The sequence below is a fragment of the Arachis hypogaea genome, chromosome 15, assembly GCF_003086295.3.
Source record: "Arachis hypogaea cultivar Tifrunner chromosome 15, arahy.Tifrunner.gnm2.J5K5, whole genome shotgun sequence".
Taxonomy (NCBI): Eukaryota; Viridiplantae; Streptophyta; class Magnoliopsida; order Fabales; family Fabaceae; genus Arachis; species Arachis hypogaea.
In genome coordinates this window covers 60149215-60167173 of record NC_092050.1, presented here as the reverse complement: position 1 = coordinate 60167173, position 17959 = coordinate 60149215, and the positions used below count along the sequence as shown (strand labels likewise).

At 39.0% G+C, this 17959-nt stretch overlaps 1 non-coding gene across 1 annotated transcript; it reads right to left on the bottom strand.

Moving 5' to 3' along the window:
* Positions 1 to 3471: 3471 nt before the first annotated feature.
* LOC112752509 (small nucleolar RNA R71) lies at positions 3472 to 3579 on the bottom strand. The gene has a single exon (XR_003176943.1). It is a non-coding gene; the product is annotated as a small nucleolar RNA R71 (small nucleolar RNA).
* Positions 3580 to 17959: the final 14380 nt, after the last annotated feature.

Sequence of the window (17959 nt, the reverse complement as noted above, 5' to 3'; positions counted from 1 at the left end):
TTGTTATGGTGGTATTGGGATGAAGATTGGTTGTTGTTGTGATGAGAAGAAGAGTTGTTCTACCTTTGGTTTTGATTGCTTCCTTGTGCATTATCTCTCCACCCTTGATGTTGATTACCACCTTGATGGTAGTTGTTTTGACCTTGAGAAGGGTAGGATGGACGGTTGTTGTAATTCACATTGGCTACCACAAGGGCATGTTCCTCTTGAATTTAATGGCATTGGTCGGTGTAATGTGTGGTGCTAAAGCACAAACCACAAATTCTAGGAGGGCCTTCAAGTTGAGCAACTAGAGGTGGGGCTTGGACGGCTTGGATGGAGTAGTATTCCTTTTGATCCCTTTGGATTTGTGTAAGGATGGTGGTCATATCCCCAAGTGCCTTGGTCAGACTTACTTCGGAGGGGGATGGTTCTACCATACCCTTGAGAGGATTACTTCTCACCCTTGTGTGTTGTGTAGCTTTGGCAACATCCTTTATCAAATTCCAAGCTTCTCCCTCTGTCTTATTTTTCGAAAGGAAACCGCCACTAGAAGCGGTGAGCAATCTTCTATTTTCTGCACAAAGACCTCCGATAAAGTAGCTAATGAGTAAGTGAGTGGTCATTCCATGGTGTGGACATGACTCCAATAGCCTCTTGAACCGAGACCAATACTCGTACAAACTCTCTTGGTCTCTTTGCATTATACCCAAAATCTCTTTCCGGATGTAGTCGTTCTTCTCCGGTGGGAAGAACTTATCAAGAAACTCTCTTCTCAAGAAATCCCAATTAGTCACAATCTCATCCGGTAGCGAGTAAAACCATGTTTTTGCTTGCGCTTCAAGAGAGAAAGGGAATGCAAAAACCATGATAGCTACCTCATCGGCTCCATGCCTTCGAGCTGTAGAACAAGCAACTTGAAAATCCTTCAAATGTCGGATGGGGTCTTGACCCGGCAACCCATGATACTTAGGAAGTAGATTTATCAAGCTACTCTTCAACTCAAAGTTTGGATCAAGGTTAGGATACCTTGCTTGCAACGGTTGAAGTATGATATCCGGAGCTCCTTGCTCATGCAAAGTGATCCGGCGTGGCTCTGCCATGTGTGGCTCACCTGTAGGATGCATAGATGTATTAGTAGTGTCAACAGAAGAATAGGAAGTAGCGGACTCTAAGTCACTCTCGGTGACGTCTAGTGATTCAGTATTTTCCTCAAGAGAGGCCGAAGTACTAGGCGTATAGTCCAACTGTCGTCTAGCTTGCCGAGTGTGTAACAAAGTTCTTTCAATCTCGGGATCAAAATTGGCTAAGCTAGAATTCGGTTGAGACCGCGTCATCAAATTTGGAAGTCATAGCACAAATGCAAAAGAAATCTAAATTATAGCTAAGTATTGAAAGAAGTAAAATATCTACAATATTCACATATTCACATAACCAATATCAAGGCATATGTTGCAACCATTCCCCGGCAACGGCGCCAAAAATTTGACAGGCTCCCAAGGGTGTATTGGTAAAGATTTTCTCCAATAAAACCACGTTGCAAGTATAGCTCTACCAACAACAATCCTCGGGGGTCAAATTTAGAGAGGGATTTGGTTGTCACAAGTTCAACCCCAATAGAAATAATCGAAGTATTCAAACCTCGAGTCGTCTCACAAGGAATGGGCAAACATGTGCTTCAACATTGGTTAGAAATCCGGGGTTGTGAGTTATGAGCATGAAAATAAATGGGAATCTTAACAAGCAAGTAATCTTAAATTGCAACAAACTAATTCAACTATCTAAGCAAAACATGAGCAATTCCAATGAACAAGCAACATTTCACTTAATTCTATTATAAACCAAGCAAGTAACTGTAACTAAAGCAAATAATTTGGGAAAATTGGTTTTCAAATATGAATAATAAAAGCAACTCTTGGCTAGGCATGGGAATTGGGGTCACGATCCTTGTCTAACAACCGTATCTTGACAATTATGAGGAACCAAGCTCATTAAGTCTACCCTCAAAGTCTTAAGTATGTGATATCTACTCCTAGACTTGAAGTACGTCAAATGGCTTTGATCACATCAACCCATAAGTCCCAACCTACCTACTAATTGTATTAGTAGTGGGTTGGAATCAATGAGTATCAAATTGACCACCAAGGGCTCCCAAAGCATCAAATCTATTAGACCCAATGACTCAAATTTACCCAATTGCCTTGACCTAGGCCAAGAGTAAAGAAGACTACTCCATAATCAAAGTAAACAATTCATCGAACACTTGGTAAGCATTAACAAAAGACATGTTCAAAATAGCAATTAAATTGAAATCTACAAGTACCCACTAACAATTATCAACATAAAATCATCCAAACAACAAGATTAAACATAGAAATCATCAATGTAACATCAACAAGTCAAGATTCACAACATTCATGAAATGGGTATAAAATGACAATTGACAAGAATTCATAAAACTATCACTAGATATAAGCAAAATTGTAACAAGGAATTCAAATTGAACAATTAAAACTAGTAATTAACAAGATCCAATTCATAAATCAACAAGGGAAGATCAAATTAAAACTAGATCTAGAGAGGAACAAGGGTTTCTCTCTCTAGAATAACCAAAGAACCAAAAACTAGCTAAAATTATGTCTTAGTGTAAAAATGATTGATCCCCCCTTTTCCCCTAGCATCCTTGGGTCTTTTGCATGCAGAAAGAGCTTGAAATTGGGTCTGATGAGCCTCAGAAATTGCCAGGCACGATTTCCTTTAATGAGGTCACATGCAGCTTCCCACCTGTGCACGCCATGCTTGCGTGCGCGTCGATTACTTTTGCGATCCACGCGTGCGTGCCAAGTGCGCGTGCGCATCGATAGGAATCTTCTGATCCGCGCGGATGCGTCCATCCTTGCGCGCCGCTTCCAGCCAATCCCATCGATGCGTCCGCGTGGAGTGCGTGGGTGCGCCGATGTTGCTTTTCCCAAGATTTCAATTCTTCATGTTCCTCCCTCTTTGTACATGCTTTCTCCCTCTCTTCTAAGTCATTCCTACCCTATAATTCCTGAAATTACTCAACAAATACATCACGGCATCAAATGGCAATAGAAGAAGATTAAAATATGGCAATTTTAAGGCAAAATAAGCATGTTTTCCATCATGGAGCAATATTGGGAAGTGAACACAAAACCATGCATTTCTTGCGAATAAGTGTGAGAAATATTGATAAAATCTTCCAAAATAAGCACACGATAAACCACAAAATCGGGTTTATCAGGGAGTGCCCAAGATGACCCTAATGAGCACCTCACTAAATTTCAAAGGATATGTGACACAGTTAAATCTAATTGTGCTCACCTTGACACCTATAGATTGCTACTATTTCCATTTTCTTTGAGGGACAAAGCATCAAAATGGCTGGAATCATTTCCCAAGAAAAGATTGACAACCTGGGAGGATGTGGTGAATAGATTCTTAATAAGGTTCTACCCTCCACAAAAAGTCAACAGGCTGAGAATGGAAGTGCAAACATTCAGACAGCAAGATGGTGAGACTATTTATGAAGCCTGGGAGAGTTTCAAGGATTTGACAAGGAAATGCCCCCCTGATATGTTTAATGAGTGGGTGCAACTTCATATCTTCTATGAAAAGCTGAATTGTGAATCAAAAAAAGCTGTAGACCACTCATCTGGAGGTTCCCTTAACAAGAAGAAGACCATTGAAGAAGCCATTGATGTGATAGAGACAGTGGCTGACAATGAGTATTTTTATGCCACAGATAGGAGTCACAATAGGGGAGTCTTGGAATTGAACCAAATGAATGCAATTCTGCCCCAGAACAAGATGATCACCAACCAACTGGCTGAATTGACCAAGCAAATGGAGAAGAATCAAGCAGCAGCTATCCACACTCAACCATCACCTCAAGGAGAGTTGGAAACAGAAGAAGGAGTTAATTGGGAGAAAGCTAATTACCTTGGAAACTCATCTAGGCAAGCTAATGACCTATACTCTAAAACTTATAACTCTGGTTGGAGAAACTACCCAAACTTTGGGTGGGAAAATCAACAAAGCCAAAGCCAAGATCATATACCACACAATCCAACCTAGTATAACAACTCCACTCACCAAAATTCCAACCAAAGACCATATCAAAGCCACAACAACCACTCTCAATACCCCAATTTCAACCAACCATCACCACATGAGGATGACAGAATGGCCAGGATGGAAGCTATGCTTGCAATCCTTGACAAGAAATTTGAAGACATAAAGAAATTCAAGGAACAAGTGAGAGGGAGTATAAAAATCCAAGGAGAGGTTATTAAGAATCTCGAATCTCATGTAGGACATCTTTCACAGCAGATTCTGAAGTTCACTGATAGTTTTCCAAGTGACACTGAGAAAAATCTGAGAGGGAAAATGAAAAAGGTGAGATGGGAAGAGTGTAAGGCAGTTACTCTTGCAAATGAAGAAATTCTGGAAGAAGATACTAGTAAGCCAATAGAACACAGCCAAGGAAGTTCCCAGAGTAAATTGGAGAAAAAGGAACAAGAAACGGGATGTGTACAAAGGAAAGAATCAACCAGGGGGGAAATTCCGAAACCATATATGCCAATGGCACCATTTCCTCAAAGACTCATGGGAGGTGAGAAAGAAAAGTCATATTCAAGATTCCTAGATCTGTTTGCATCTCTCAGCGTCAATATTCCCTTTATCAAAACTCTCCAACAGATGCCCACCCTACATCAAATGCATGAAAGAGCTGCTGAACAAGAAAAGAACCTTAAAAAGGGGACAACCAGTGACAATGAACAAGGAATGTAGTGCCCTTATCAAGAAGGATGTACTCCTGAAGAAAAAAGATCCAGGGAGCTTTCATATTCCTTGTGCCATAGGAGAAATAAAAATTGACAGAGGGTTTTGTGATCTAGGAGCTAGCATAAACGTGATACCTCTATCTCTTATGAAGAAGTTTCAAATAAATGGGCTGAGATCCACGGATGTAATCATACAATTGGCTGATAAAACTCAGAAGCAGGCTGAAGGAGTAGTTGAAAATGTGTTGGTGAAAGTGGAAAACTACTTCCTCCCTACAGACTTTGTTGTTCTGGAGATGGAGGAAAGTTACCTCCATATCCCATTATTCTAAGGAGACCATTTCTAACCACTGCTAGAGCACTGATTGATGTGGAACAAGGAGAGTTAATCATGAGAATACATGATGAACATCTCACCTTCCATGCTGTCAAATGTAAATTTGAGTCTGAATCAGAACCTAAAGAGCCAAAGGATGATCACAGCAACATGTTCACAAACGAAAGCAACAGTGATTCAGCAACTGAACCCTTGAAACAATCCTTAGTAAATAAGCAAGAATTTCAAGAGATACATCAACCAAGAGAATTTAAGGAAGAGCTGAAACCACAAGAATCAAGAAGAGCAGCTAACAAGGATCTCCCTAACACAAGAGTCAATGGAGTACTAATGGAAGAAGAGAAAAGAGTTGTGAAGAAATTGCCAAGGGGATGGAGAAACAAGAAGGTTCCTACAGAAGGGTTTTCTCTTGGAGACAAGGTGATATCAATTCACCATCCACAAATCCCACCCCATCTTCCAACCATTCCATCCCAGTTACCTCAAGTGTTCATAATCAGAAAAGCCTTTCCCTGGAGCATTTGGAAATTATGAAGGAATCAAAAGGGGACAGTTTCACAATGAGAGGAGAGGATATCAAGCATTATAATTCGCCCTAATAGTAAACCAACCGTCAAGCTAGTGACGTTAAAAGAGCGCTTGTTGGGAGGCAACCCAACCAAAGGTAATTCTATTTTCATAGCTTGTCAATAAGAGAGTCAAGAAGGTTTCTCTGCATTGCATGGAGCTAAGTTTGGTGTTGCACACCAAAGAATTTTAAGGGTGAATATGTAAACCTAAGTTTGGTGTTCCATCATGGATTTCATTGAGAACACATTGCACCCTCAGCATAACTAGTTGACAGCTCTAAACAATTAGAGAAATGACTCAAAAGTGTGTTTTCTAGTTTTCAGTTGCTATCTAGTTCATAGTGATTTCTGGTTCATAGTCTACTTTCCTGAATAAAAGTACTTGAGGTTTGTTGCATAGACTCAATTTGCTGCATAAGGCAAGAAACTAAGTTTGGTTTTCACACACCAATTTAAGTTCAAAAGCCTACAAACATACATGCATGCTAACAAACTCTCAAGTGCTTGGGAAACAAGCAACTTCCAATAACTTTGTAGGAATTCAATCAATCTCTTGAAAAGAATATACACCATCAGCTATGAAGAAAAAGAAGGACACAAAAGGAAAAGATGGTGATGACAGAGAGAAAGCAACTAGGCTTCAAGAGGTTGTATTGTCACTTAACCATTTCTACTTTGGAATGTTTAATTTGGAAGTCTGAATATGCCCATGTTAATAGTCAACTTTCAGTTTAAGTCATTTTGCATTCTGTGTGTTTAATTTTGCAATAAGTATGCTAGCCTAGGTGTGTGTGCTTTCACTTTCACTTGTTTGAATGCTTGTCTTGTCCCCTGAGTCTTTTCAGTTTCAATAAAAGAAATGTTTGAACAAGAGGTGGAATAGTTCCTTTTTAGCAAGAAGTGAAATAACAGTAAGTGGTGGTATGTATGTTTGATTGTGTAGTAGCTCACTTATAATGAATAAAAGGATAGATTGTTCCCTTTTAGTATAAACTAGCATGCTGTCTATGAATCTTAGTAAATAAAAGTACTTGGATGAAAGCGAAACAAACAAAAAGAAAAAAAGAAAAGCCAAAAGTGGCAACAAAAATAGAAGAAAGCAAATAATAAGGCTAGACACCAATAGCTTGGACCTTAGGACATATGCCTGTGGTGTCTTTGTACTAGGATCTGCTTGGATGATTAGGTTCTATGGAGTGCTTTAACACTTGGTAACTTGGGTTAACTAACTCGGAATTATCAACCGAAAGTCCATTATCAAGAGCAACCTAGTTACAAGATATTTAGTAACCCAAGGAGGTGCTGGGCATCAATATTCTGAGAAGAATTGTGAGCCAACTGTCTATGGTGAATATGTGTTGAGTACAAAGAAATTGCTACAACACATGACACTGAGCTAAAGCTTACAGGAAAAGAAAATAAAGAAAACCAATTACCAAGGATGAGTGAATTATAATAGGTCATAGCAGTATGTTAATTGATGCTTGAAGGAGACATTCTATGCCTAAAGATCAAAAAGAAGTGAGTTACTGTATTTTTTGCATAAAACTCCATTAACCAATAATAATGACTTACTGATATGAACATCCCCTTCTATTTCATTCTTTTTTCTTAATAATTCAGTACTTGCTTAAGGACAAGCAAGATTTAAGTTTGGTGTTGTGATGCCAGGGCATCTTAGGCTAGTTTAACTAGCCATTTTCTTTGTTTTTAATAAGTTTTATGTAATTTCTTGAGCTATAAGTAAGCAATTGGGTTAGAAATACATGTTTTCCTAGATTCATTCAGTCATGATTGATTTGATGCAATTTCATGAGAATTATGCTATAATTACTTGTATGCTAAGAATGATGAAAATTCTCATGATTTTAGCAAGGCTTTGATGCATGTGTTGGTTGATGATACGTAAAAGAAAGCATGAAGGAAGGTTGAAGAAGGAGCCTGGAGAAGATGAAGAAGAAGCAACGTTGGAAGAGAGACAGAGCAAGTCTCTGCACAATTGGCTGATGCTCATGTTGGAGGGAGCATTGGACATCCAACGTTACCCCCAACGTGGTGATGAAAAGTTCAATTCTGGAGCTAAATGTATTTTGAGCGACGCATACACGTCTATGACGCGTACGCATGAAAAAGCAGAATTTTTTTATCCGTGCGCAAGCACGAGTCACGTGCACACGTGGGTCACGCGTACGCGTCACAAAGTGAACGTTGGAGGTCTAACGTTGCCTCAAACGTTGCCTCCAACGTCCGTGATGCAAAGCCCAGAATTTGGAATTGAAAAACTTGAATCCACACATACGTGTCAGTGACGCGTACGCGTCGATAAGAAAAAGGGCAACTCGCGCGTAAGCGTGGTGTACACGCACGCGTGAAGAAGCAAAATCTCAGCCTTCACGCGCACGCATGGTGCACTCGTACGCGTGAAAAAGTAAAATCACAGAATTCACGCTGAAGCGTGATGAATGCGTACGCATGGGCAAGCAGAACGTTGGCCCTCCAACGTTGAGTCAAACACCAATGACAGCAAAGTATCTAGTTTTTCTGGTTTTCTTCTGAATGGCATTTAAGTCAACGTTGGCCATCAAACATTGACTCCAACGTGAAGCATCAGAATTCACAATTCAAACAGATCTCTTCTCAACAGCAAGGGAAACTAATTAGAGCAACTTCAATCCAATTCTATCAAGGCCAAAAGCCCAATTCAAAGATTGAAGATCAATGGAAGAAAGTGTATAAATAGCTTAGAATTTAAGTTAGAGAGAACCCTTTTTCCTTCATTGGTATTTTACTGCACTTTTGAATTTTCGGTTAAATTTGAATTTCAGAATGTATCTTTCAATTCGAATTTCCATTTTGAGAGCTATGAACAACTAAACCCCTTTCATTGGGTTAGGGAGCTCTGTGTAATTCAATGGATCAATATTAGTTTTCATTCATCTTCTTCTTTCTTTTCTCTTGATTTTGCTAGAAAGCTTTCGGTCTTCATCCAATTGGATAGTTATCTTGGGAAAGAAGCTATTCATAATTGGATCTTCTCAGAACCTTGGAAGAGGAATGAGGAGATCATGCTAGAAATGCTTTCTCACATTGGATTAAATTGGGGTTTGGATGGATATAGTGACATGTAATCCTACCAACACTTTCGTCTATGAATTTGTGTGGTATAATCAGTGACCAAACTTCATCTCTTCCCATGAGCACTTAAATCAAGGAATTGGGCAATTGTTCATGCTTAGAGAGATTGGTGAGCCAAGGAATTGGAATCTAATCACCTAAGATTGCCAATGAGATCAATGAATGCATCGATTGAGGAAGAGTTGAAAATGAATTTGATCCGGAGAATTATACATCTCCTGAACCCAATGATCCCCCATCTCTGATCTACCGATTCTATTTACTTTCTGCTCTTTAATTTCATGCTAATTCCCCATTCCCATTACTTTCTAGCAATTTAAGATTCTGTCATTTAATTTCCTACAATTTAATATCTGCCATTTAATTTCTTGCAATTTAAGTTTCTCGCTAAATTTACTTTCTACAATTCTCAACCAAATTTGATTTTGCTCAACTAGCACAATTCACCAATTAACATTGATCAATCTACCAATCCCTGTGGGATTCGATCTCACTCTACAGTGAATTTTTACTTGATGACAATCCGGTGCACTTGCCGGAGGGAAATTGTTGAGAGAAAGTTTCCGAGTGAATCAGAAATCACTCACAAAACATATCACGACATCGAATGGAATAAAAGTGGAATTAAATTACTCAATTTAAACACAAAAACACATGTTTTTGCATTTAAGTCTAATTTAGGGAGATAACACAAAAGTATGCTATTTTGGTGCCTAAGTGTGAGTTTATGTGATGAAATCCATCCAAATCAAGCTAAAATATATCGAAAAATATGGACTCATCAATGAACCTCAAGTTGATTCCTCTCTAGGCGTGCAAGAGGAGCCTGTGATTACCACAGAGGTGAAAAGAACCTCAAGAGCTACCTTTCCTAGGTGTGCAAACAGAACCAGAAGATGAGACTGTGGTACTGACCAAAGAGTCCAGTGCTTTAGTCCAGAATGAACTACCAAGGAAGATGTCAGACATAGGGAGCTTTCAGCTCCTGTGTCCTATTGGAAAGATCACTTTTGACAAGGGCCTGTATGATCTTGGCTTGAGTTTAAATCTGATACCTTCATTTGTAATGAAAAAGCTGGGAATCCAAGAGGCACAAGAAACAAGGATTACCTTGCAAGAAGACTGGATGGTGTTCAAGGTTATTGACCCTCCATTACCCCCTAACAAGGGAGGCACTTGCATAAAGGATTCAGCATTCAAGCCTCCTTCCTTGATTGAAACTGATTCAATCCCTCCTAAGACCAAACGTAAGTTTGGTGTTGGATGTACACCATCCACCAAGGAGGAAAGCCCCAAAAGGAAGATGCCTAGGGGCTGGAAAACCAAGAAGATCCCTACTGAAGGCTTCTCACCATGGAAGATGGTAGTACTCACTTATCTCATCAGGGTATTCACCATGGAAGAAGAAAGTGGCAAAAAGGGACACCAGCATATTGTTGCAAGCCCAACCCTGCCACATGCAGTGAACAAAAGCCTGTCTCTTGAGCGTATTAAGCTCATCCATGAGAGTACAGGAAGGACGCTCCTAGTAAAGAGTAAGAGTTTAATACTCTATGACTACTTTCCTCCTTGAAAAGAGCTATCCGTCAAGCTAATGACATTAAAGAAGCACTTGTTGGGAGGCAACCCAACCATCAGTAGAGTATTTATGCTTATTTCTTCTATTTATTTTCATTTGAGTTTATTTGAGTTTATTTTTAGAGTTTTCCTTTGCCTTTTAATGTTTGTGATCATGTGTAGTAGTTAGAATAGAAACAGAGATAGTCAGAGCTAGAAACAGAACACCTTGAAATAGAGACCTTGCTGGCATTGAATGCCAGCCATGGAGTCTGAAGCTGGCGTTGAACGCCAGTCAGAGGGCAGACCTTGGGCGTTCAATGCCCAACAGAGGCACAGACCTGGCGTTGAACGCCAGGCATGGGGCAGACCTTGGGTGTTCAATGCCCTCTTAGAGGTACATAGCTGGCATTGAACGCTAGCCAGGAGCATAGAGCTGGGCGTTTAATGCCCAGAACGGGGCAGGGAATTCGAATTCCCTAACCTCCTAGGACCAGTGGGTCCCACAGAAACTCCACCTACCTCACCATCTATCTTTCTCTCTTTTTTCTTCTCCTTCTACTCTTTCATTCCCAATTGTTCATATTTGCTCGAGGACGAGCAAAACTTTTAAATTTGGTGTTGCAAAAGCTTTACTTTTTGACTTCTACCCCTCCTAAGTATGGCACTAAAGACTGGTGAAACCTCAAGGAAGAGGAAGGGAAAGGCACTTGCCTCCACTTTCTTCACCTCAATTGTCATCTATGCAATTCAATTGGAATTGTCATAGAAGTGGATAAGCCCATCACTAAAAGAAGGATGGAGCATGTTTGAGAGTCAGCACATGGACCACAACAAGAGCATGTGGAGCCGCCTCAAGAGGAAATCCCTGAGATGCCTCAAGGGATGTAGTTTCCTCCCCAAAATTTTTTTGGATCAACTAAACACCTCTCTGGGATAGTGGAGTTAAGACATGGATCAGCTAAGGTTAGACTTAGACCACTAAGAGCAGTCCACCATCCTCCATGGCATAAGAGAAGATCAAAAATCTATGAGAAAAGAACAAAGAGTTATGAGAGAAGAACAACAGAGACAAGGGCGTGACATTGAAGATATCAAGCGCTCAATTGGATTCTCTAGAGGAAGTGGTAGTTGTCACCACTAAGGTGACCCCGTTCTATCACCCCTTGCTTTTATGTCATTTTTCTGTTTTCCATTATGTTTTATTGTCTGTTCTCGTATTCTTACTACATGATCATTTCTATCTATGTTTTAAAGTTATAAAATGTTCCGTATATCTCTCACCTTACTTAAAAGAATATTTTATTTGAAAAAGAAAATTAAGTTGCATGAATTTCGAGTTTATCTTAAGAATAGTTCAATTATCTTGATGTGCTGGCATTGCTTTTATTTTCTGAATGTATGAATGAACAGTACATATTTAAATTGGAATTAAGAATGTTGGATCTTGAAAGAATGATGAAAAAGGAGAAGTATTTATTGGTAATCTAAAAAATCCCTAAAGTTGATTCTTGAAGCAAGAAAAAGCAGTAAAAAGCAAGATGCAATAAAAAGAAAAACAATTGCATGCGAAAAAAAAAAAGAGAAAAAAAGAAAGAAGCAATAGAAAAAGCCAATAGCTGTTTAAACCAAAAGGCAAGAGCAAAAAGCCAATAACCCTTTAATCCAAACGGCAAGGGTAAAAGGATCCAAGGCTTTGAGCATTAATGGTTAGGAGGGCCTAAAAGAAACAAAATCTTTGCCTCAGCACTTCAAATAAAAGTGTCCCTAACTATATGCTTGTGGTGTGAATGTGTCAAGAAAAAAAAAGCTTGAGATTGAGCAGTTAAAGTTGTGATCCAAAGCAAAAAGAGTGCGCTTAAGAACTATGGAAACCTCTATTTGGGGATTCTAGCAAAGCTGAATCTCAATCCGAAAGGGTTCACCCTGTTAAGTGTCTGTGGCATTTATGTATCCGGTGGTAATACTGGAAAACAAAGTGGTTAGGGCCACGACCAAGATCTAAAAAGCTATGCTCAAGAATAAAAAAGAACTAAACTAGGAGAGTTAATAATATCATTTGGATTCTAAGTTCCTAAGGATGCCAACACTTCTGAGTTTCAATGGATAGTGAGATGCCAAAACTATTCAGAAGCCAAAAGCTACTAAGTCCCGCTCATCTAATTGAAATTGAGCTTCATTGAGAACTCTGAGATTTATTGTATTCTTCTCTTATTTTTATCCTACTTTTTTTTAGTTGCTTGGGGACAAGCAACAGTTTAAATTTGGTGTTCTGATGAGCGGATATTTTATATGCTTTTTGGCATTATTTTCATATAGGCTTTTGTATGTTTTGTTTAAGTTTTATTAAGTTTTCATAGGTTTTAATGCAAAATTCACATTTTTTTATTCTACTTTGAATTTGTGTGTTTTAATACAATTTTAGATATTTTTTGGCTAAAATTGGGGAGCTGGAGCAAAAGTCTGATTCAGAGGCAGAGAAAGCACTGTAGATGCTGTCAGGATCTGACCTCCTTGCACTTGAAAGAGCTTTTCTGGAGCTACTGAAGTCCAAATAGAGCGTTATCAATGGCTATGGAAAGCTAACATTCGGAGCTTTCCAGCAATATATAATAGTCTATGCTTTGCTTCAGAATTGAGGGTCCAAAACTGGCGTTTAACGCTAGCCATCTGCCCTATTCTGGCATCCAACGCCCACAAGGGAGTAGCCAGCATTCCAACGCCCAAAAAGGACCCCCAAGTAGGTGTTCAACGGCAAGGAGCCACTCTAGCTCGTGGAGACACTCAAGGCTCAGCTCAAACACTCACCAAGTGGGCTCCGGAAGTGGATTTTCACACAAAAAGATTGTTTTACCCTTCTTATGTAATTCTTAGTCATTAGTTTAGTATTTAAATGAGGATATTACCTTCTAAACAAAGACCTCCAGAATATTTTCAAATTCCACATTGTATTTTTTATCAGTATGAGTTTCTAAATCTCCTAGGTTGAGGGGAGGAGCTCTACTGAGTTTTATGGATTAATAAAGTACTACCGTTCTATCTCAATTTGTATTTGATTCTCTATTCTAAGATGTATCTTCATTCTTCATCCTTATGAATGCATTGAACCGGCACAAGGTTATCTCATTCTATATGGGTTCAGAGTGAGTCTTTCATTGGACAATGATAAACCACTAGCTTGATTATACATCTCTTAGACGGCTAATCCATGACTTCGTTGGGGACTTCTTGAGACACCAGTTCAGCCGAGGTATGAGGAGATTAGAGTCTTTGTGGTAGAGGCTAGAACCAAAGGCGCAACATTCTTTGATCCGAAAAATTCGACCTTGTCTGTAGCGTTTTGAGTAGGATCACTAAGGAGAATGAACTGCAGGAGCTTCACCCTCAATCAGAATGGATTCGCACTAACCCTGGGGTTCAGATTTGGAGGAGCATTGGCGACCTCTCAAGAAAGGTGTTGATCACATACAGCCTACCATAGAAGAAATCATTCACAGTTGGAGTAGACAGTAAGACCGGATTAATCCAGAAGAACAAAGCATCTCCAAGCCTTAACCATCTTTTTATCATTGCTTTCTCCATCAGTTGAGTAACGTTTTCTTTATTTTACTTTTATGTGCTTTAAACAAACAAACAACGTTTCTATCCGCCTGACTAAGATCTACAAGATAACCATAGCTTGCTTAAAATCACAATCCTTGTGGGATCGACCTTGACTCACTCAGGTATTACTTGGACAACCCAGTGCACTTGTTGGTTCAGTTGTGCAAAGTGTAATTCCACACACCAATTCTCGGATGGGATAATCCGCCGCTGTGTGTCTGAAGAAGAGGCACAAAAAATCCTATGGCATTGCCACGACTCCGATTATGGAGGACACTTTGGAAGAGAGCGAACAGCCACTAAAGTCCTCCAAAGTGATTTCTACTGGCCCACACTCTTCAAGGATTTCTGAGAGTTTGTCCGTCACTGTGACAGTTGCCAAAGGGCTGGCAATCTCCCTCATGGTCATGACATGCCTCAACAAGGAATCATAGAGATTAAGCTATTTAATCTATGGGGTATAGACTTCATGGGTCCTTTCCCATCTTCATACTCAAACACGTATATCCTTGTGGCAGTAGATTATGTGTCTAAATGGTTTGAGGCAGTTCATCACCCACAATCGACACTAGAATAGTAATGAAGTTCCTTCAGAAGAACATCTTCAACAGGTTTGGTGTCCCTAGGACACTGATCAGTGATGGAGGAACTCATTTCTACAATAAACAGCTTGACTCTTTACTGAGCCGATATAGAGTTCACCATAAAGTGGCCACCCCATACCATCCACAGACAAATGGGCAAGCTAAAATCTCAAATTGAGAACTAAAGAGAATCCCGGAAAGAATGGTGAATACCTCTAGAAAAGATTGGGCAAGAAAGCTCGATGATGCTCTCTGGGCATATAGAACAGCTTTCAAGACCCCTATAGGAACATCACCATATCAATTGGTGTATGGAAAGGCGTGCCACCTGTCAGTAGAGCTGGAACACAAGGCCTACTGGACAACCAAACTCCTGAACCTTGATGAAAAGGCAGCAGGAGAGAAATGGTTGCTCTAGATAAATGAGTTGGATGAATTTCAACTTGATGCATGATGAGCGGATATTTTATACGCTTTTTGGGGGTAATTTCATGTAGTTTTTTAGAATGTTTTGGTTAGTTTTTAGTATATTTTTATTAGTTTCTAAGCAAAATTCATATTTCTGGACTTTACTATGAGTTTGTGTATTTTTCTGTGATTTCAGGTATTTTCTGGCTGAAATTGAGGGAGCTGAGCAAAAATCTTATTCAGGCTGAAAAAGGACTGCAGATGTTGTTGGATTCTGACCTCCTTGCACTCGAAATGGATTTTTTGGAGCTACAGGAGTCCAAATGGCGCGCTCTTAATTGCGTTGGAAAGTAGACATCCAGGGCTTTCCAGAAATATATAATAGTCCATACTTTTAGAGATTTATTTTATACCTGATGAAATTTTTAGATTTGAACTTTGTACTCTTTGATGGCATGAGTCTCTAAACTCCATTGTTGGGGGTGAGGAGCTCTGCTGTGTCTCGATGAATTAATGCAATTATTTCTGTTTTTCTATTCAAACACGCTTGTTTCTATCTAAGATGTTCATTCGCACTTCAATATGATGAATGTGATGATCCGTGACACTCATCACCATTCTCAATCTATGAACGCGTGCCTGACAACCACTCTCATTCTACCTTCGATTGAATGAGTATCTCTTGGATTCCTTAATCAGAATCTTCGTGGTATAAGCTAGAATCCATTGGCAGCATTCTTGAGAATACGGAAAGTCTAAACCTTATCTGTGGTATTCCGAGTAGGATTCAGGGATTGAATGACTATGACGAGCTTCAAACTCACAAGGGTTGGGCGTAGTGACAGACGCAAAAGGATCAATGGATCCTATTCCAACATGAGTGAGAACCGACAGATGATTAGCCGTGCGATGACAGCGCACCTGGACCATTTTTACTGAGAGGACGGATGGTAGCCATTGACAACGGTGATCCACCAACACATAGCTTGCCATAGGAGGAACCTTGTGTGCGTGAAGAAGAAGAAAGGGGGAAAGCAGAGATTCAGAAGACAAAGCATCTCCAAAACTCCAACATATTCTCCATTACTGCATAACAAGTATATATTTCATGCTCTTTTATTTTTCGCAATTCAAATTGATAATCATAATTAATCTCCTGACTAAGATTTATAAGGTAACCATAGATTGCTTCAAGCCAACAATCTCCGTGGGATCGACCCTTACTCACATAAGGTATTACTTGGACGACCCAGTGCACTTGTTGGTTAGTTGTGCGGAATTGTGAAAAGTGTGAATCACAATTTCGTGCACCAAGTTTTTGGCGCCATTGCCGAGGATTGTTTGAGTTTGGACAACTGACGGTTTATTTTGTTGCTTAGATTAGGAAAAAATTTTCTTTTTTGTGGTTTAGAGTCTTCTATCATTGTTTTTGGTTGAACTTTTTTTTTTAATTCTTATTTTCTTCTTTTAAATTTTTCAAAAATTTTTACAAACTAATAATTGAGTTTTCCTGTTTAAGTTTAGTTTCATATTTTAAGTTTGGTGTCAATTGCATATTTTTATTTTCTTTTAAATTTTCGAATTTATATTCATTGTTCTTTCTTAATCTTCAAGTTGTTCTTGTTTATTTTCCTTGTTTGATCTTTAACTGATTTTTCGAAAATTACCTTTAAAAATTTAGATTTTTATTTTTAAAATAAAATCTTTTCAAAATTTAAAATCTTATTCAAAAATCATATTAAAAAATTTTCAAATCTTTTCAATTAATTAGTCAATTCAACATTCAAATTTCTTTTTATTTTCTTTTTCTTTTAATTTTCGAAATCTATATTTTATTTTCTAATTATTTTACTTTATTTTATTTCATTCTTTTTTTCGGTTATTTTTAATTAAATAAAACAAAAAAATAAAAATAAAAATAAAAATATATTTTACTTGCAATTCACATCATCTCCCTTTTTCCGTTATGGATCTAAGTGGAAATGAACAGTCCAGAAGGACTCTGGGGTCATATGCTAACCCCACTACTGCTGCATATGGGAGTAGTATCTGTATACCCTCCATCAAAGCCTACAGTTTTGAGCTAAATCCTCAGCTCATTGTCATGGTGCAGCAAAACTGCCAGTATTCCGGTCTTCCACAGGAAGAACCTACTAAGTTTCTGGCACAATTCTTGCAAATTGCTGACATAGTACGTGACAAGGAGGTAGATCAGGATGTATATAGACTGTTACTGTTTCCGTTTGCTGTAAAAGATTAAGCTAAAAGGTGGTTAAATAACCAACCCACAGCAAGCATAAGGACATGAAAACAGTTATCAGACAAATTCCTGTATCAATATTTCCCTCCAAAAAGGATGACACAGCTAAGGCTGGATATCCAAGGCTTTAAACAAGAGGATGATGAATCTCTTTATAATGCCTGGGAAAGGTACAGAGGGATGCTAAGGAAATACCCCTCTGAAATGTTTTCAGAGTGGGTGCAGTTAGACATCTTCTACTATGGGCTTACAGAAGGAGCTCAGATGTCCCTAGACCACTCAGCTGGTGGATCTATACACATGAGGAAAACTATTGAAGAGGCTCAAGAGCTTATTGACATAGTTGCCAGAAACCAGCATCTGTACATAAGTAATGGGTCCTCCAGAACAAGTTGCTAAACTCAATCAACAATTGTGCTTTCTAACAAAACAGCTAGCAGAATTCAAGGAGATGCTACAAGACACTAAAAATGCTAATAAAAATATGGAGGCACAATTGAATCAGACAAAACAGCAGTTATCAAAATAGATAACAGAAGAGTGCCAGGCAGTTCAATTAAGAAGTAGGAAAATATTAAATACCTCGCTTCAGAGCAGCAAAAGGCCAAAGAAAGAACAACTGACAGAGGATGAGCAAAATATCATCCAAAATCCCTCTGAGGACAGTAAGAGCCCAGAGAGGAATGATTCTGGTACTCAAACGCCAGAAAAGGATGGAGAGC